We start from the raw sequence: 21203 nt of genomic DNA, 5'->3' as shown, positions 1-21203 counted from the left end.
GTCACCGTGCACTATTTTACTCCCGAAAAGGGAAAAATTCTACCCTTACAATTCCAGGTTATATTTACAATACAACTTACAGTTCATGTCAAACATTCTCTGGCCCTGGTATAACAGCCCGAGAGGTTTGACATCTTTCACCGATTTGATGGTCCCCCAGCAACAGTTAATGTTTGCCTTGTACGCCTCCCCAAGAACAGCCCACAGAGCCCAGAGTCCTGCAATATGGAGCTGCTCGGCATGAACCTTAACAAAAACCACTGCATCTTTTTCTAGATTTTCTTAACCTCACACCCCCGATACCCTGGTTCCCCACTCCCAACCTCACCGCACCCCCGAAACTGACACCATTGTTACCCCACTCTTAACACCATCGTTCCCCCTCCGCAGCCTCACCGCCCCCCAACTCTCCCCACTCGGTACACCTTCTTCTCCCAGTCAAACTTAGACCCTCCTCTCCACTACCTCAACAATCATCCATAGCAGCCCCATGGACAAGACTGTGATGTCCTGAAGCAGACCTCAGACATCAACAGTGACCTTCCACCTTCCATGAGCTGCTTCGCGGCAAAGCCATGTCTATCTGAATCCACCCAGCATGCGATGCACATGTTTCTCCACGGTCCAATAGTGCTAGGTTTCCAGCATCTTCTGCTCCCCGGATGTCTGAGATGTGAGCAAGACCCTAACAATAAGTCCTGCCTTCTGCATGGCACATTTATCATGACATGTTCTAGGTAGACATGTTTTCCTGCTGACGTGGTCGGTAAATTTGACGTGAGGGGATGATTCCGGCGAGCAGGGTTTATAATTAAAAGCAGACGTATTAAAATGATGTTCCCGATGTGTGGTGGCAGGAATGGCAGCCGGCTATTGTCAGGTGGAGCGGACAATCCCAAACTGTTTTCACCATGGCATGAAACCGATTTTGGCCTTCCAGCCATATTGTCCGCTCATGCCCTTCATGGCACCTGACGCCAACAGGGATGGAAAATTCCAGCCTATCTTTAAATCTTTGGTACACAACCTGAGCCCAGAACCTTTCGATCCCAGGCAACAGCGATACCTACTGAACCACAGCTGATGTCTTTACCATGATGGGAACATCGATCCACATGGGAAGCTGGCTAACAGAAATAGTTCTCCCACAAATCAAATATAACAATGTAAAAGCACTTAAAGGTTTGCTTGTATCAGGAGTTTGCTAACGTCAGATTTGCATATATATGAGCTTTCTTTTAATCTCCTCCAGCCCAATGAATCAAGCCAGCTGTGAATGCCTCAGTCTTTGTTTCCCAGCCTGTCACTCTAGCCCAATGAAAGCATTCAGCCCTGCCAGAAGCAACAATTAAGAAATCAGGAATGTGAGGAATGTCTTTAGTAAGGGAGGGTCTCACAGAGCATATAAATATTCAAGTGATACATCCTGGCCATTCTGTCCTCTCCTCTCGGGAACAACCATTGGACACACAACATGGAGGACAGCCAGCTCCATTCCTGGAATTCAGTGGAAAAGTGTTTAAAAATGCACCAACAATCTAAATGGAATTGGATAAAAACTCAGAAGGGGAAACATTTGCAGGGCTAGAGGGAAAGGGCAAGAGTGTGGGATTAATAATTGGCTAGCTCTTTCAAAGAGTCATCAGCACAGGCATGATGGGCTGAATAGTTTCTTTCTGTGCTGCATCGTTCTATATTCTATAATGACAGCTTTCCTCCCCATCTCCTGCATTCAATCTGCATTTGTTGTCACAAGTTTTCACTTCGTTTAACTGTGCTATTATTCCAGTAAGGTTATTGTGATGTCAGCCGTGACTCATTGGGAAACACTCTCACCTGATTTGGAAAGATGTGCCTTCAATCCCACTCCAGAGACTTGAACAGAAAATCTGGGCTGACAATCACAGTGCAGTAATGAGGGAGCACTGCCCTGTCAACAGTGAAGTCAAACCAAAGCCCCGCTGCCCTCTCAGATGGATATAAATAATCTCATGGCACTATTCATAGAAGAGCATAGGAGTTCTGCCTTATGTCCTGACCAGTATTTATCTCTCAACCAACGTAGCTAAAATAATAGTCATTATCACATTGCTGTTGGTGGGAGCTTGCTGTGCACAAATTAGTTGCCGCGTTCTCTACAATGACAACAGTGACTACATTTCAAAAAGTACTTCATTGGCTGTAAAGCGCTTTGAGACAGCTAAAGGATGTATAAATGTAAATCAACAGCAACTTGCGTTTACATCGCACCTTTAATGTGGAACATCCTAAAGCGCTTCACAGGGATATTACCAAACAAAATTGGACATCAAGCCACATAAGGAGACAGATGTTACCAAGGGGCAGCATGCAGATGAGAAATAGGGCAAAGGATTTGACTTTTGATTTTTTTCAATCCCTCACAATCTGTTTAGGGCCTAAATGACTATAACTACCTATTGTTGTAAGGACAATTGACTATTGAGGAGGAACCTAGATGTGCCTAATTGCATTTCTGATTAGTCATGGATTTATAGAAATTTATGGCACATGAGGAGGCCATTCAGCCCATCATATCTGTGTGGCTGAGACAGATATCAAGCCTCTTTGCACTTTCCAGTTCTTGGTCTGTACCCTTGTAGAACCAGGGAACATAGTCTCAGAATAAGGAACAGGCCACTTAAGACTGAGAAGAGAAGGAATTTCTTCACTCAGAGGGTGGTGAATCTTTGGAATTCTCTGCCCCAGAGAGCTGTGAGGCTCAGTCGTTGAGTATGTTCAAGGCAGAAATCGATAGATTTCTACATATTAAAAACTTCGAGGGATTTGGGAATAGTGCAAGCAAAATAGTGTTGAAGCAGAAGAACAGCCATGATCTCATTGAAGGTGCTTGAAGGTGAATGGCCTATTCCTGCTCCTATTTCTTGTGTTCTTGTTGGTTAAGGCAATTTAAGCACCTACCCAGATTAAATTAGTAAATGAGTAATACACAAAATTGTTGGACTTGTGACGTATGCTCATATATATGTTAACTTTAACCTTTTTGAGTACTTGTTGGTAAAATGATGAGAAGAAAAGTAGAGTGTGAGTCATTTTTCTGTTCATTGACAGTGGTTTACTTCCTTGGGTGCTGAGGGTGATTGTTGTTTGTTAAGTGAATATACACATGAAGTGTGTACTTATATTGTCTATAAAAGGTTTCTACTAAAATGAATGCATGTGTCTTGTTATACTAGTCAGTGATTTTTTTTTGGACAATATGGCAGTATGAAAAGCAACACTGCATCAAATTCTGCTGTGTTTTCAGCAAGACACCTGCAGAGTCTTGCATATATATATATTTATTATCAAATACATATTCAAATCAATTGATTGTTTTACAAAAATGGTGCCAGATTAACCTCTTGTTGGTGACTGGGGCCCTGTAAGAGATTTAATGAGATGGTCAATCTGATAGGGCCATTGGTTGGAATTCCCATTGGCCAAGGCATGTTCAGTGACACTGATTGGGGTGGGGATGATCTACCCAACACCATACATAACTTACATTTACATAGTGCATTTCATGACCTCAGGGCATTTCGAAGTGTTTTACAACTATTGAAGGATTGGTGAAGTGTAGGCATGGTTATAACATAGAAAATGCAGCAGTCAATTAGCACATGGCAAGGTCTGACTAATAGTGATGTGGTAATGACTGGATAATCTTTGTGATGCAAAAGCAAAATACTGCGGGTAAAAGCTGAAAGCACACTGCGGGGGTGCTGCAAATCTGAAATAGAAACAGAAAATGCTGGAAATACTCAATGCGTCTGATAGCGTCTGTGGAGAGAGAAACAGAGTTAATGCTTCAGGTCAATGACCCTTCACCACTCTGGAGGGAAATCAGAAAGGACATTTTTATACAAAGTATAGTAAAAATCTGGAACTTGGAGCCACAAAAGGCTGTGGATGCTGCAGGTCAGTTGAAACTGTTGAGATGAATATCACTGGGTCGAGGTATCAGGTTGTATGGATGGAAAACAGGTAAATGGTGTTGAGGGACTGAGCAATGCACTTGGCTAGAGGGGCCTACTCCTCTTCCTAAGGATGCCAAACACCCCCCTCCACTTCTCTCTCTCTCTCTCTCTCTCTCTCTGCACCCCCCCCCCCCCCAACACACACCTTAAACCAGCTTATATTTCAACTCTTTCTTGGACTCAAACTCAAGTTCTGTCGAAGGGTCATGAGGACTCAAAACGTCAACTCTTTTCTTCTCCGCCGATGCTGCCAGACCTGCTGAGTTTTTCCAGGTAATTCTGTTTTTGTTTTGGATTTCCAGCATCCGCAGTTTTTTTGTTTTTGTCCCTGTTTTTTAGACCTGGTTGAGGGTGGGGAGGGAGAAAGGAGGAATACAAATTGCTCTCCACCTAGGCAACGTGAGCTATAAGAAGAACAAATCTTTCAACCTGGTTATGATATACTTGTTTGTTATAAATCTGAATGAATCGATTCTTTACAAATACAAGCCATTACGCACACAGAATCATTCACAGGCCCTCAATGGTGCAGCACTTTAATCTGCCCTGAGGAATGTTCCTATGGTGAGGGAGCTCAAGCTGTTTATTTCAGTAGTACCCGCTGCCCCTCTGTCACTCTCCCCACACCTCTCCCACTCACCCTACCCCCTCCCACAACTCCCCCTCCCAATCTCCATCCCCCCCTCCCCACTCCACCTCCCCCAACCCCACTCCCTGACCCCCTTCCTCCACTACACCCTTCCACCCCTCCCCCCACCCCACTCCCTTTCCCCCCTCCCCCCACCCCACTCCTTTGCCCCTTCCTCCCCTCCTTCCCCCACCACACTCCCTGTGCCCCCCCTTCCTCCCCCCCGCTTCCCCCTCCACCCCACCTCCCCATTGTCCACCCTATGATTGGGCTGCATTCAGCCATCAGGAATAAACACACAGATGTGATCAATTTCCTTGCCTTGCAGGCAGAGCACTCGCTTAATCATTCTTTGGTCTGAAGTGTCCTTGCTGGGACATTTTAAATGTAAAACAAGTGAGAAAGCGTCTTTTAGGCTGCAAATGGTTGCACGAGGCTGGTAGAATAAGGTCAGCATCACTAGCCCAATAAAAATTCAAGACACGTTAACCTTCCAAAAATTCCCAACTACCACACTCCCTCTTTTAGCATCAGGCAGCCTTTACTGTGTAATATAGAGACCTTGACAGTAAATGCACAGAACCAACTCTATGGGTTTACGAGAGCTTACTTTACCAGATAGTAACAAAGCACAGGAACAGGAGGAGGCTGTTCAGTGAGATCGACCTGATCTGAACTGCAATTCCATCTTTCCACCTTTACATCACAGAAGCATCATCAGACCCTGAGCCACATAAGGAGATATTCGAACCCGTGAACAAAAGTTTGGTCAAAGGTTATTAAGGAGCAGCTAAAAGGAGGAAAGAGAGTCAGAGAGGCTTTACTGGGGGGGATTCAAATCTTTAGGGCCTAAAGCAGCTGAAGGCACAGCCGCCAATGGTGGAACAAAGAAAATCAGGGATGTGCAAGAGGCTGGAGTTGGAGGAGTGCAGAGGTCTTGGAGGATTGGAGTGCAGACAGAGATTATAGTGAGACAGAGGGGGACGAGGCCATGGAGTGATTTCAACACAATTTTAAAAGTCAAGGCATTGCCCAACCAGGGAGCCAGTGTAGGTCTGTAAGCACATGGGGCATGAGCAAGTGGGACTTGGTGACAGTTAGATTGAGGGCAGCAGAATTTTGGATGGGCTTAAATTCATGATGGAGTCTAGGGCAAGTCACAGAAACATGTTTAAGTCCCAGTCCAATACACCCAGCACAGGAAAAGAGAAATCTGGATCAGGGTGTCAGGAAAATCTCAAATCTGTTTAAAGAAGGGGATTGACTGGATGGGACAAAGGGGAATTAGGAGGTGGTGACTATGGAGGAGGATGGGAGGAACTTGGAGGGTGATGGGGGGAGGTTGGAAGCTGGTCTCCCAGTCGAAGGTCAGCAGCACCAATCTGACCTAATAATGACATAGTTCAAAAAACAAGCAAGAAAAAAAATCAGTTGGGGATGGGGTCTCAGGGCGTGTTGAGGAGTTCAGCACAGCAACTTTTGACCGAGTTAAGGGGCACCCATGCTGGTGACAACCTCATAGTTGCTATGAGCGCAGTTCTCCTCAAGCTTCGATGCAGGGGAGACAATGGGACCTTCATTGTCATTCTCAACATCTGACGAAGGGTCATCAATCTGAAAGTGATAATGGAGGAAGCATAAGTCACCTTCAATCCAAACAATGGGGGCATCCTTGGAAGGTGCAGTAGCCAAGGGAGCAAGTGGCCGCTGTGTAATGGGATAAACATTCTACAGGCGCTCATCCTTAAGCAACTACACATAGTGCAGTCCTTACAATCATGGCACAAAAAGGTCAGTGGTGATGGCAACCTTCAAGAGGCAGAAATACTATTGCACACTATCAATGCACTCACGCCAGTGTGACAGCAGCTTAGCAAGGTGGCTCGAAGAGGAAAAACATTCATCAATTATTATAGCTTGACCGTCTGATGACAGAGCTACTTCCGCACAGCATCCTCTCCCCAAACACCAGCTCTCACGCATGATTAACGCACAGGCCGTATCTTGATGCTGAGCCCAAAGATGCCATCGGACATAGGATGCAGTGATCTGTCACATGACAGCAGGGATGCAAAGCAACGCTTTACATTAACATTCTCCTCACAGAGAGTGTTTCAGCAGGATCATCATGTGATTATTGACAAACATTTATTACCCTGCATTCAACGGAAGCCTGCCAAGTTTACGTCCTGCATTGCCTTGGCACCTGAGAGAGACGTGGCGCAAGTCAGGTTTGACACAGCAGTCAATGATAACTTAATCCCTTCATAGATGCTGATGAGCATCAGGAGATGTGCCGGAGCATCCTTCTCGCACCATTACAGTCCCTCACGTTGTCCATCTCACAAAGGTCAATCCTTGCTATGAACCCTAAGTCACTGTTGCACAGTCATTTAATTAATTCCAGATCGATTGGTGTTTTTGTTCCCTTACAGATGGGTTCCATCAGGCAACGCTGGGCAGCCATTCAGGAGCAAAGTAACATCCCCACAGGTAATTGGACGCCTTCATCAGGATAAGCACACACCTCTGACATCACACACTCATGCCTGTCTAGCAGATATTTCAGATGCCACCAAGTAGAAGCAGCTTCTATCACTCATACATGGGGAGAGTGAGAACCAGTAAAGGAATAATGTTCAGTCTTAAAAGCGGAGATGAAGTATCACTGCAGAGAGACACGAAAGGCCATGGTGCTTGACAATGAGTAATATTTACCAAAACCTCAAAGTCATAAAATAAAAGGCCATTGCAAACTGCATTTGGGTGAAAAGACTCCAACATGTGTTGCAATAAATACTTATAACATCCACAAAGAACACACTTCAGTGAGGCAGCATCAGGATAATCACTAACCTTCCATAAACAATTTGCATGAGGTCACATAAGGTGATCCTCAGATTCAAGGGTTACACGTGCATTGTCCAGCCATCATTTTCATATAGGAAATGCCTTTATTTGTGTTGCTGATGTGGAACGGAAAGCAATTGACTGCGATGAGATTGAGTCAGACCTCATGGAACTGAGGGGCAAGATGGGAGATAATTGTGGGGTCAGGGGGACAGCATTTTGTGCCCTTGAGTGAACGTGCATCATGACGATTAGCCAATCAATACATGAGACTTGGGGAGGAATGAAAGCTAAATATATGTACAAAAGTGCAAATTATGTACAGTGAATGAACACCCAAGCCATCATTGTACATTCACAGCTTCTTAATTTTCCTTATTCTACCATTATGTCTTGGTGCAGCCCTGACATCCACAGCAGAGGTGGAGGCAGCACTCTTTTCTGAGATGATTTTGGTGGGCATCTTCTGGAGGCCCAAGGCCTGGAGGGCCCCAGCCTGTTAAGCATCTCCTGCTCTGGGGCAGGTGCACCCTCCTCTGCCTGACATGCTGGGGTTGATGGGGTCACTGATAGTGGGGACATGGAGCTGGCAGGGCATCCTTGGAGACTCCTGGGTGGATAGCCCCGGGATGCGTAACTGGCACTCCTCCTCCCTTTGGGTGCCCGAGGTCCCCTCCCTGAATCCATGAGGAGAAGGGGCCTCTGGAGGGAGGGTGAGGTGCACCCATGGCCAGAGTGATGGAGTGCAGGTCCGAGCTCAAATCTGGCAGAAGCTGCATTCTGCTAGACATGGGTCTCCAAGGCGGCTGCCTCCCTTTCCATGGAGACTTCGATGTGCTCACATGCTGGAGACATGACATCAGGCAGAATGTGAAAGGACTCCTGCATCCTTCGTTCCAGTCTGTGGACGGCCTCCAACAACCCTACCTGATGTTCCCCTGCCTGTCTCTGCATCTCCAACATTTCTCTTAGGGTCGATTGCAGACACTTGTCATTGGACTCAGGCTCAGCAGGGGCCTGGTCTCCAGCAATCCTCCAAGTGTCAGAGACCTCGGCTGCCACTGCCTCTGCCGGCTGAGGATGTACGTCTGTGAGGTGATCACCCGATTGTGAACCCAAGCCTACTCTAGAACTAGGTCCTACCGAGGTGTGTGTATCTGCACTGGTGGAGGGTGCAGGTGAACACAGTGATGAGTCTTCATCAGTTAGGAGGCCTGCTTCCTCATCTGAGGTGGGCTGGGGCTGAGGTGCTTGCTGGAGGATGTCCTTCGCATGTTCTTGCTGGTGGTGGAATGGAGAGAATTAGTGATTGACTAGGCAAGCTCCTACACCATAGGTCACTCACAGCCATTGTCTGCATGTGGCCGATGTATACTGGACGGACCCGAATTGGCTTGTTGGGGGAGGCTGATCTTACCTTCCATGCATGAACGATCTCTGTCATCTCCAGCCAGCTCTCCAGCCTGTTCCGGAGAGTGTCCTCATCTCCGGGGTCCCCCTCAGTCTTTGATCTCTCCCACCGATTATCGGCAATCTGTGTGTGCTAAGCGCTTGCCAGTAAAGAATGAAGGTGTGGTCAGTGTAGGATCTTACCTGAGATGAGGATCTTAAAGTGGCTGGCAGACATTCAATACTGATGTCCCATCTCCTGGTTACGTGTGACATCCTTGTGGATTCCACCCCTTAGACTGCCTGATGCCCTTATGAGGGTACTAATTTGGAGTGAGAAGTTTCACTTACCCTGGCAGAGTGCATCAGATCATTCATCCTTGTCCTGAACTGCAGGGCGATCCTATTTTTGGTGGCCAGTGGCTCTGACCTCCCTGGTGACCTCCTCCCAGGCCAGTGTGGCCAGGTGAGTGGATGTCCTGCTCCCTCTGCTGTACAGCCAAGGAGGCCTCACTACAGCCAAGGAGGCCTCGCTACAGCCAAGGAGGCCTCGCTGAAGCGTGGAGCCGAGACTTGTTTCTTTTAGGTGCCATTGACAACTTAAATTACACAACACACCCGGCCTGCAATGAGTGAACTGTCTGCTGTTTAAAATTAAGGCGCCAGGACCTTCGGCCCCTCGAGCTAAGGCTGGGCCAGATAAAGCAATGCCCACCCCACCACAAAATTCGACGAGCTCCTCACAGATGCATAATTAATGAAAAGTGGAAGATCTGGCATGAAAATCTGCCCTGCCACCCAGTGGAAATCACATTGCCACCCCACTTAGTCTCCAGGATGGAAGATTCTGCCCATTCTCCTCTGTATAACTAACTTTCATACTGAAGAGATACTTGTGTTTTGTTACAGGGATCTGTGGAATTTTTAAGAACACAGTGGGTGGTGGTGGGTGGGGGTGGGGGTGGTGGGTGGGGGTGGGGATGGCCGGACAGTCTCAGAAGCAAAGAGGTTGAGAAGCCTGTGGTTTAGATAAGAAAGATTTGACACCCATTTTGGGCTGTGTTCACTGATCTCAGCCAGGGATGGTCTCAACACATCTGGGTTAGGGAGCGGATGCCAGGGTTCCTGTTCCTCATCATTATCTGGTAAACCGGATGTACATGTGAGTATGGGGGAGGGGCAGGGGGTGGGGTGAATCAAACTTATGTGTTGCTGTCGTGGTTAGATAGTACATTGATCCTTCCCAGCTTGGATAGTTGGGTAAGGTAGGAGAGAGCTGTACAGTACCTGTGGAACCCTAACCTCAACAGGAGGGGGATGGGGTGTGGTGGTGGGTGGTAGTGGCGTTACCATTCAGTATATGATTACCACACGTATCAATGGGAATACAAGTGTTATGAGAGTAGGTCCGTGGATAACACTTTTAATGTCTTAGTTAGAAGGCTAGGGGTTTAAATTTGACACCACAGACACGAGCATAAAATCTAGCCGGACACCCCAGTGCAGTACAGAGGGAATGCTGCACTGCCTTTCAGATGATGTGTCAAATTGAGGTCCCATCTGTCATCTCAGGTGAACATAAAGGATTTAATGGCACCATATCAAAGAAGAGCAGTGGACTTTACCCGGTATTTACCTTTCAACCGAGAACACTAAAAAAAGACTATCCAGTCATTATCACATTGGGGTTTGTAGGAGCTTGCTCTGCACAAATTGGCTGCTGCATTTCCTACATAACAATGTTGACTACACTTCAAAAATCATTCACTGGTTGTTAAGCACTTTGGAACATTCGGATGCTGTGAAAGGTGCTATATAAATGCACGTTCTTTCTTCCTTTTTTAAACTACAGTTTGTGCCTGGCATTGTTATGTTTTAGTCTCTTTATTCCCTCCAGTGAAGGGAGCCCTTGATGAAATAAGTGGCCTTGTGAATTTGAGTGTGTGTGGGTTTTATTGTGCGTGTGGCGAGAGTGGGGGAAGGGGAATGAGACACTAATACTTCATGAAAAACTCAGTAGATACCAGGAAGCAATGTGGCCGCTGTGCAACACAGGCACTGGGGCCCACCATTACAGGCCCAGGGTCAAAGGTCACACAGGAAGTAAGCACTTTTCAGGAGAAAAGGGAGCTGAAAGAATTTTGCTTGCAGTTTCCTGCCACCATTGGAGTGTAAGAGCAGGCCTTAATTTTCTCAGCCTTCTTTCTCAGCAGCCTGCATGCAACATACTCAGGGAGGTAGTGGTTCAGGAAATGAATGCTCTTAGACACTGAGGCTCACAGGAAGCTGCTGTGGATATTCTTCAACAGGCACAACGGTACCTTATAGGATGTTAGTTTTGGGTCAGTGGCGCTCTCTCCACTCTTCAGTTAAGCAGCCAAGGATTCAAGCCTCACTCCAAAGCTTTAAGCCCATAATCCGTGCTGTCATTCCCAGTGCAAGTACTGAGGGAATGTCAGAATGAGATGTTAAAACGAGGCCTGTCTTCCGCCGCAACCCCCCCCCCCCCCCCCCCCCCCCCCCCCCCCCACCGCCTCAGGTGGACATAAAAGATCCCATGGCAATATATTTAAGAAAGAGCAGTGGATTTTCTACCCAGTGTTCTCGTCAATATTTATCCCTCAACCAACATCACTAAAAACAAACTATATGCTCATTATCACATTGTTGTTTGTGAGCTTACTGTTTGCAAATTGTCTAAAATTGTCTATTATGGTTACTGCATTACAACATCAATTAATACTGCATTGGCTGTGAAATACCCTGGGATGTCCTTAGGATATATGGTGAGTGAATCAAACCATATCGCCTTTCCCTCCATATAAATACTGTGGCTACAAGAATAGGTCAGAGGCTGGGAATCCTGCGGTGAATAACCCACCTCCTGACTTGCCAGAGTCTGTCCACCATCTACAAGGCACAATTCAGGAGTGTAATGGAATGCTCTCCACTTGATTGGGTGAGTGCAGCTCCAACAACACTCAAGAATCTCAAAACCATCTAGGAAAAAGCAGCCTGCTTGATTGGCACCCCATCTGTAAACATTCATTCCTTCCACCACTGACATACAGGGGCAGCAGTGTGTACCATCTACAAGATGCACTGCAGGAATTCACCAAGCTTCCTTAGACAGCACCTTCCAAACACACAACCATTACCATGTAGAAGGACAAAAGCAGCAGACACATGGGAACACCACCACCTGGAAGTTCTCCTCCAAGCCACTCACCACCCTAACTTGAAAATATATCCTGTTCCTTCACTGTCGCTGGGTCAAATTCCTGGAACTCCCTTCCTAACAGCACGGTGGGTGTACCTGCACTACATGGACCTCAGTGGTTCAAGGCGGCTTTGCACCACCACCTTCTCAAGGGCAATTAGGGATGGGCAATAAATGCTGGCCCAGCCTGCAACACCCACGTCCCAATAGCAAATATAAAAAAAGCTTTTTTCTTTCAACCCTGTTAGATTTTGTGTTAAAGTGGAGGAACCTTGTGGTGAGTTAAGGTCAATTGTAGGACTTAACTTGGCTTAACATAGAGTTCCATAAAACATACAGCACAGAAACTGGGCATTCGGCCCAACTGGTTTATCTTTATGTTCTACTGGAACATCCTCCCAGCCCTCTTCATCCATCCTATCTCCATATCCATCTATTCCCTTCTCCCTCATGTATGTATCCAGTTTCCCCTTAAATACACCTCAACCACTCAAGTGGTAACAAGTTCCACATTTTCACAGCTCTCTGGGTAAACTCATTTCTTCTAAATCCTTTATTGGGTTTATTGCTGATACCTTATATTTGTGGCCCCAATATGTTTAGTGCACTGGATACATCAAAGGCAACGGAAACAAATAATATCCCAGCTGTAGTGCTAAAGCTCAGTGCTCCAGAGCAAGCCACGTATCTAACCAAACTGCTCTAGTGCAGCTACAACACTGGCTTCTAATCAACAAAGTGGAAAATTGCCCAGGTGTGTTTTGTCCACAGAAAAGGTGGAACAAATCCAAGCTGGCCAATTACTGCACTCTCAGTCTACTCTCAGTCATCAGCAAGGTGACCCATTGTTTCAAATGCATATCATTCATAAAATAATGCAGCTGTGAAATCACACCCAGGACAATGCATATTATCAAACAAAGACCATTATCTATCGGTGATGTGCATTTCCACAGCGATCTACAACGTGCAGCATTGGAATAAGCTGTGATGTCATTGCATCTGCTCTCCTCTCTGCACAGTCACATTAGAACAACTCAGCAATGTCAGAACTGCTTCCCAGGAGATGCTGCTGTTCAGCCGAGGTCCTGCCTGCCCTCTTGGGGTGAGGAAGGAAACAAAGACTTGCTTTTATGGCCTTTTTAGGAAGGGTTGTGGAACCAGAGAGACTACAGCAGCGATTAGACTGTTAAGCGAAAGAAGCATAAAATAACAGCAAAAGTGTACACCTGCTTTGCAGATTCTGAAGAAGCTTCAACATGGTAAACTGGCAAAAGCTGTTGGAAGTGCAGGAGACAAATCAAGAGTTAACTAGAGTGATAAGAGAATTATTGTAGCTCTGTACATGGAACAGGCTGCTAGAATCAGGACAGTCAGGATTTGGTGAAACTGAGATGAAAGCAAAATACTGCAGATGCTGGAAATCTGAAACAAAAACAAAAATTGCTGAAAAAACTCAGCAGGCCTGACAGCATCTGTAGAGAGAAAGGCAGAGTTAATGTTTCGAGTCCGTATGACTCTTCTTCAGGACTAAAGAGAAGTAAAAATGTGGTGAAATATATACTGGGGGTGGGACAGGTGAGGCTGGATAGAAGGCCAGCGATAGGTGGAGGCAAAGGAGAGATTGCGAAATATGTCATAAACAAAAGGTGGAAGGAGTTTTAATGGTGGTGATATTGGCTGAAGGAGGTGCTAATGGTGACATTAAGAATAGAAAGCAGGATGAGCAAGTTACAGATAGCCTTAGTGGGGGTGGGGTGGGGGAGGGGATGGTATGGAGGAAAATATAAAATAGGCTAAAAGGTGGGGATAAAACAATCAATAGAAATAAATTTTAAAAATAATAATAAAGAAATAGGTGGGAAAAATATATATATAAAAATTAAAAAATAAATATTTGATTAAAGGGGATCAAAAGGGGGTGAGGATGGAGGAGAGAGTTCATGCTCTGAAGTTGTTGAACTCACTGTTAAGTCCGGAAGGCTGTAAAGTGCCTAATCGGAAGATGAGGTGTGGTCCCTCCAGTTTGCGTAGAGCCTCACTGGAAAATTGCAGCAGGTCAAGGATGGGACATGTGGGCATGAGAACAGGGAGGAGTGCTGGAATGGTAAGCGACAGGAAGGTCTGGGTCATGCTTGCACAGACCGAAGGTGTTCCGCAAAGCGGTCAACCAGTCTGCGTTTGGTCTCTCCAATATAGAACCTGAACCTGCTGTAATTGGGAGTGGGGGAGATGAGACCGGGCCAATCATCATTGTCCTTTTAACATCTACGTGGAAGCCATAATAAAAGAATAGGTGAAGTTCAGAATGGTGTTCAAATAGAAGGTCAATTGGTGAAGGGATTGAGATTTGAAAATAAGCAAGCCCTAGTGACTAGCACAGCAGAAGGTCTACAGATACTAATAGATAGAATGAATGGAGTACTGAGAGCTTACAGAACGAAAATTAGTGTAAAAAAGCTGAAAGCTATGAAGATAGGAAGAAATAATGGTGGGAAAATAAGGGTCACAATAAATGTTTAAATGACTACTGCCATAAAGAAATCAGAGCTAGAATAGCTGTAGCAAAGAATGCTTTCTGCAAACATAAAGAATTGCTCAGCATAAGAATGAGTAAAGATCTCAAGACAAGACTGATTTGGAGTACTTTATTGTACATGGATGAAATGTGGACCTTGAGAAAAGCAGACATCCAAAGACTAGAGAGCTGTGAAATGTGGTTCTAGGGAAGAATGGAGTTGTTGAGGGTGGGGGGTGGGGGCGAGCAGTTGGAGAGAATGCAAGAGCAATTTCTCAGGATGGTGGGGGCAGGAAAGATCATTAGTGAATATCATCAAGAAAAAGACAACAAGCTTAGATTAGCCATATTCTAAGGCGTGAAAACTTGCTAAAGCAAGTGATTGAAGGAAGATTAGAGGAACGAAAACCAAGAGGGAGAAAGAGAATAATGACATTAGACAATCTGAAATTGAAAACAAAAACAGAATTACCTGGAAAAACTCAGCAGGTCTGGCAGCATCGGCGGAGAAGAAAAGAGTTGACGTTTCGAGTCCTCATGACCCTTCGCCAGAACTTGAGTTCAAGTCCAAGAAAAGAAATTGAAATTTTCAATCTGAAATTGAAAATGGGAGGCTCCTTTGAGCAACTGGAAGAGGAAAGCTCCAGACTGTGAGGTGTGGAGAAACAAGCAGAGGACCTGCCCTTAGGCAGATCACTTTACATATAAATTTTATGACTACTGAACATTCCAAAGCTTTTAAAGGCAATGAAGTACTTTTGAAGTTTAATCACAGTTGTAATGTAGGAAATGTGGCAGCCAATTTGTGCACAAGCTCCCACACAACAGTAATGGAATGATGACCAGTTAATCTGTTTTTGTGTTGCTGATTGAAGAATAAATATTGGCCAGAACACTGAGAACAACTCCCCTTTTCTTCTTCGAAAAGATGTCCTGGGATCTCTTACATCCACTCAGTAGGGCAGGCAGGGCCTTGGTTTAATGTTTTATCCAAAAGATTGACACCTCCAATAATTCAGTTTTCCCTCAGACTGCATTGGAGTGTCAGCCTAGATTGTTGTGCTCAGGCCCTGGTGGAACCAGCCACCCCTCCCCAGTCCCACATCCAGCAGCATGTTGCTCGATATGGAGGACTGCAGTGTATTTAGGTGATCGCAAATAATGATTAGCCACTCAGGTGAGTCACTAGCCTTAGAAATCAGCCTTTGTACCCACTTAACAGCTTCAAGTGAGTTGGCAAAAAACTGGTAAAAGAAAAAAATCTCACGACCAACACCTCCAAAGGGTCTAATGCTGAGCAGGAGTTTATTTATTGTTAAAGTTCTTTGTATAGGATATCCCAATGATAGTTGAAGTTTAACTTCCACTTTCCAATGGCCAGCTGCCAAGCCTGACTCATGGATAAAATAGTGTGTGGAAAAAACCAATTAGGCGAGAGAACATGGAGGCAGCACATATCAACATAGAACAGGAGAGTTATACACGTACAGTACATGCCAACATGAAACAGGAGACTGACTCGTGCAGTATATATCAACACAAAACAGCAGAGTGACACTGTTCCTTCACTGTCGCTGGATCAAAATCCTGGAACTCCCTCCCTAACAGCACTGTGGATCTACCTACACCAGATGAACTGCAGTGGTTCAAGAGGGCGGCTTACCGTGCCACCTTATCAAGGGCAATTGGGGATGGGCAACAAAATCTGACCTTGCCAGCGATGCCAACATCCCATGAAAGAATAAAAAAAAAGTGCATGCAAACATGGGACAATGGACTGAAACATGTGACTTACATGTCAACGCAGAACAGGGAACTGACAAACATACAGTACATGGAACAGGAGACTGCTACACATTCAGTGAATTTAGGTGGAGGATTAGTCACATTTATTAAAAAGGCCTACTTTGGGGATAAATCCAGTTTCATCCATAGTAATAAAACCTCACCAGATTACCACCCTTAAATACATCAAGGAATACTTGTTAATGGAAAAAAAATAAAGATTTGCATTAAGATAGACTGTCCAGTTGGACTTTTACTTTTTGTGATTACACAAATAAATGTAAGTGAAAACTTGTCATCTAATCTAACCAGTGCAATCTCAGACACGACTTCCTGATTAAATCCAAAGCAGAAACTCTACTTCCTCATATTTACAGAGCAACGTCACAAATAGGCTGTATCACAGAAGGGAAGATAGATGCAGAGTGATATCATAGATATCAATTAGTCCAAATCCCCTTGCTCTTTCCCCTTAGCCCTGAAAATTTCTCCTTCTCAAGTATATATCCAATTCCATCTTGAAAATAACAATTGAATCTGCATCCATCACTCTTTCCCTATCACAGTATGATGCATAAAAAACAAATCTCCTCATCCCTCCTCTGACTCTTTAGCCAATTACCTAAATCTGTGCCCTCCCCCCACCCTCAGCTACCCTGTAATAAAGAGGAAGAGGAGGTAGTCTTTTTCATCCCCCACCTGCCACCAATCACTTCTGTAAATAGTCAGAGAGGGAGTGGGAAGGAGAGTGCACCAATAGGGAAGGTGGCATTTTACAGAGCAGTACGCCTGGGTTTTCTATTATTGTTTGATCCTCAAGTAACCCTCCCTTTTGTGAGGTGGGCAAAGGAAGAGGGGGGATGGACAAGGGGCCAGAATTGGAGGACCGCAGAGATATCGGAGGCTTGTGGGGCTGAAGGAGATTAGAGATAAAGAGGGGTGAGGCATGGAGGGACGTGAACAGTGGGATGAGTTTTTTTTTAATTGGCAGCTTTGTCAGTCCAGGAGCAAATGTAGATCAGTGAGTCCAATGTGGAAACACATCAGGACTAATAGAAGGCAGAGAATTGGGATATGGAGGGCGTTTTCAGGATTGCAACTTGTAACTAGTGAAGTGCCAGAGGAGTCAGTATTGGGGCCACAATTATTTACAATATATATGAATGACTTGGATGAGGGAAATGAATGTATTTTCGCCAAGTTTGTGGATGACACAAAAATAGGTGGGAAGGCAAGTGATGAGGATGACACAAAGACAGAGGGATATTGACAGGTTAAGTGCGTTGGCAAAAACTTGGCAGGTGGAATATAATGTGGGAAAATGTGAGGTTATGCACTTTGGCAGGAAGAATAGAGGAGCTGAATATTATTTAAGTGGAGAAAGACTGCAGAAAGCTACAGCACAGAGAGATTTGGGGATCCTCGTGAATGAATCACAAAAAACTAGCATACAAGTTCAACAGGTAATAGGGAAAACAAGTTGAATGTTGGCCTTTATTTCAAGGGGCATGGAGTATAAAAATAGGGAGGTTTTGCTAAAACTATACAAGGCCACACCTGGAATACCGTGAATAGTTTTGGTCCCCTTATCTAAGGAAAGATATATTGGCATTGGAGGCAGTCCAGAGAAGGTTCACCAGGTTAATCCCAGGTATGGAGAGATTTTCTTGTTAGGAGAGGTTGAGTAGGTTGGGCCTGTACTCATTGGAGTTTGGAAGAATGAGAGGCGACCATATTGAAACATATAAGATTCTTAGGGGGCTTGATAAGGTAGATGCTGAGAGGTTGTTTCCCCTTGTGGGAGAGTCTAGGACTAGAGGGCAAAGGGGTCACTCATTTAAGGAAGAGAAGAGGAGGAATTTCTTCTCTCAAAGGGTAGTGAATCTGTGGAATTCTCTACCGCAGAGGATAGTAGAGGACATGTCATTAAGTATATTCAAGGTTGAGATTGACAGATTTTTAATCAATGAGGGAATCAAGGGTTATGGGGAAAAGGCAGGAAAGTGGAATTGAGGATTATCAGATCAGCCATGATCTCATTGAATAGCAGAGCAGACTCGATGGGACAAATAGACTACTTCTGCTCCTACATCTTATGGTCTTAGGAGTCAACAACATCATTGTTGGGGGTGGGGAGGAGGAAGGGAGGGAAGGGTTCATAAAGGACAATAAATATCCAGAAAACTAGAGACTTGCCAGTAACTAAAATCAGGAATAATATCCCTGAAGAAAACCCTTTTTTAATTCCAAATTAAAGAAATGCTAAAGAAAGGATTTGGACTCTGATCTCTATCCCAGGCCTAATGGACTGTACTACAGTGGGGGCCTGGGTTAATTATTAGTTACTAGCTGTATGAAAGCTGATAGAAGTTTTTTGGATGTTTAGCTGAAAAGAGTCAAGATTCCTTGATTGGTGTTTAAATTAGCTGGTGTTACCAAGCAGAGAGAACAATAGCCGATTGTCAGCACAGCAAAATAAATCGATTTAACTCCGTGGTACTGACTCTGCTTCCCAATAAATCAAGAGGCAGTCGGGATCCTGTGAAGCCAGAGGCTGAATTGCCGAGGGGACTTTTCCACATGAACTGATGGCTGGTGAACTGTTCCACGTCTGACCAGGACAGTCACCAGGGTTTCGCTGACTACTCCGCACACACTTTGAAATAGTTGTGGCCGTGATGTGTTTGTTGGGTTACCTTAGCTGGTCCTTTCTGTCAAAGCCATTGCATCTCTGTCTTGACATATTTCAGAGTGACTGCCAACCAACGTGTTTGCATTTATATAGCGCCTTTACATAGGGAAACGTCCCACAGGAGCATTTATCAGACAAGATTTGGTCATCTCAAACGTGGAATTCAGCAAGGCGAGAACACTTTTACAGAGCACACAGTCCAAGTCTCTCATTATCAATGCTGCAAGAAGGCCTACAATGACCAGCACAGGCCCAGCTGCTCCATGCTGGTGTTTATGCTCCACATGAGCCTCCTCCCACACTACCTCATTTAACCTTCCCAGCAAATCCTTCTATCCCTTTCTTCCTCATGTGTTTACCCAGTTTTACCTTATGTGTATAAATACTATTCACCCCAATTACTCCCTGCGGTAGCAAGTTCCACATTCTCACCACTCCCTGGGTAAAGAAGTTTGTTCTGAATTCCCTACTTATATTTATGGCCCTAGTTTTGGACTACCACAGAGGTGGAAACATCTTCTCTACATTTGCCCTGTCAAAATCTCATGATTGTCGGGTCATCGCTCAGCCTTCTCTTTTATTAGAGAAATGTGCCCAAGGTTGTTCAATCTTTCCTGACAGTTACAACCTATCATTACTTAAGAACTTACGTTTGTATAGCACCTTTCATGACCTCAGTGTCACAAAGCACTACACAACCAATGGCTTTCTAAGCAGTATTGGGTCATTTCTCCCTTATCAACTTCCATTTATATATTCCTTTAACATAGGGAAATGTCCCAAGGCCATTCATGGGGCTGCTATCAGACAAAATTCGACAGCGAGCCAAATAAGGAGTTAGTATGATGGGTCAATGTGCTGGGTTTTCAGGAGGGTCTTAACGGGTAGAAGTAGAGAGGTTTATCTGCACCTCACCCCAGCCACTTAGACACATTAAGATATTTCACCTTACCTCCTAATAATGCTGTCAGACTGGTAGACAGGGCTCCCCCAATGCTGTGCATCTCTTTCTCTCTCTCTCCCACCCACTCCAATCGCAATGACAGACTGACTAATGCATACGCCTCACTGCACTGATGAGCTTCCCCACCCCCTCCCCCTCCACCTTGCTGAGGGACACCCAGTGGATGGGCCTAGGTAAGGTCAGGAGCTATTCTTTAACCTTATCCAGCTACTACACCCTCCTACCTCTGTAATGTTGTCCACCCCTACAGCCCTTGAGATCTCTGTAACCTCCTTCAGCCTCACATCCTTACCAACTTTTTTAATTCATTCATGGGATGGGGGCATCGCTGGCTTGGCTAGCAATTATTGCCCATACCTAATTGCCCTTTAGAACTGAGTGGCTTGCTAATCCATTTCAGAGGGCATTTAAGAGTCAACCACATTGCTGTGGATCTGGAATCACAAGTAGGCCAGACCAGGTAAGGACAGTGGATTTCCCCTTCCCTAAAGGACATTAGTGAACCAGGTGGTTTTATGACAGTTGACAATGGTCATCATTAAACTCCTAATTCCAAATTTTTATTGAATTCAAATTTCACCATCTGTCATGGTGGGGTTTGAATCCAGGTCCCCAGAGCATTACCCTAGGTCTCTGGTTTACTAGTCCAGTAACAATACCACTACACCACCACCTCCCCTATAACCCATCCCAACCCTACACCTTTTGAGATCTCTGTAACCTCCCCCAGCCATACAAGTCTCCCATGTCTCTATAAACGCCTCCACCGTTACCCCCTCCTCCAATTCTGGCCTCTTCTGAGCCCCCTGATTTTCATAGCCCCACCATTGGTGGCCATGTCTTCAGCTGCCTGGGCTCTGAGCTCCCTAAATTGCCCTGCCTCTTCCTCCTCCTTTAAGATGCTCCTTTAAAATCCAGCACTGACCAAACTGTCCTAATGTCTCCTTTGTTGGATCAGTATCAATATTTGTCAGCCTATGCCTCTGTGAAGTGTCTTGGGATGTTGTACTACATTAAAGGCGCTGTATAGATGCAAGTTGTGGTTGTTGAGACTGCACCTTTAGGGAAAGAATAGAGAGGAGGGGGGAGGATTCAGTAGAATGAAAATTACAGTCCCTCAGACTGTTCTGATCTATCTTCCCTATGAAAACTCACTTTA

The 21203-nt window shown here is 45.2% G+C and overlaps 1 protein-coding gene across 5 annotated transcripts in view; it reads right to left on the bottom strand.

The window, feature by feature from the left end:
• igf2bp1 (insulin-like growth factor 2 mRNA binding protein 1) overlaps positions 1-21203 on the bottom strand; it is a 240054-nt gene that overhangs the window by 116988 nt on the left and 101863 nt on the right. Inside the window, exon 1 of one of the 5 annotated variants that reach the window (XM_041173646.1) lies at positions 15076-15135. The exons of 2 other annotated variants lie outside the window; for them this stretch is intronic. The gene's annotated coding sequence lies outside the window, so the exon portion shown is untranslated. Of the gene's footprint in view, positions 1-1836; positions 1933-15075; positions 15136-21203 lie in introns of those variants that run through there. 2 more of the 5 variants (XM_041173653.1, XM_041173648.1) reach the window with 2 other exon arrangements.

Source organism: Carcharodon carcharias, chromosome 23 (assembly GCF_017639515.1).
Source record: "Carcharodon carcharias isolate sCarCar2 chromosome 23, sCarCar2.pri, whole genome shotgun sequence".
NCBI classification, from domain to species: Eukaryota; Metazoa; Chordata; class Chondrichthyes; order Lamniformes; family Lamnidae; genus Carcharodon; species Carcharodon carcharias.
The sequence above is the reverse complement of the archived record's forward strand: the minus strand, read 5'-3'. Positions and strand labels throughout refer to the sequence as shown.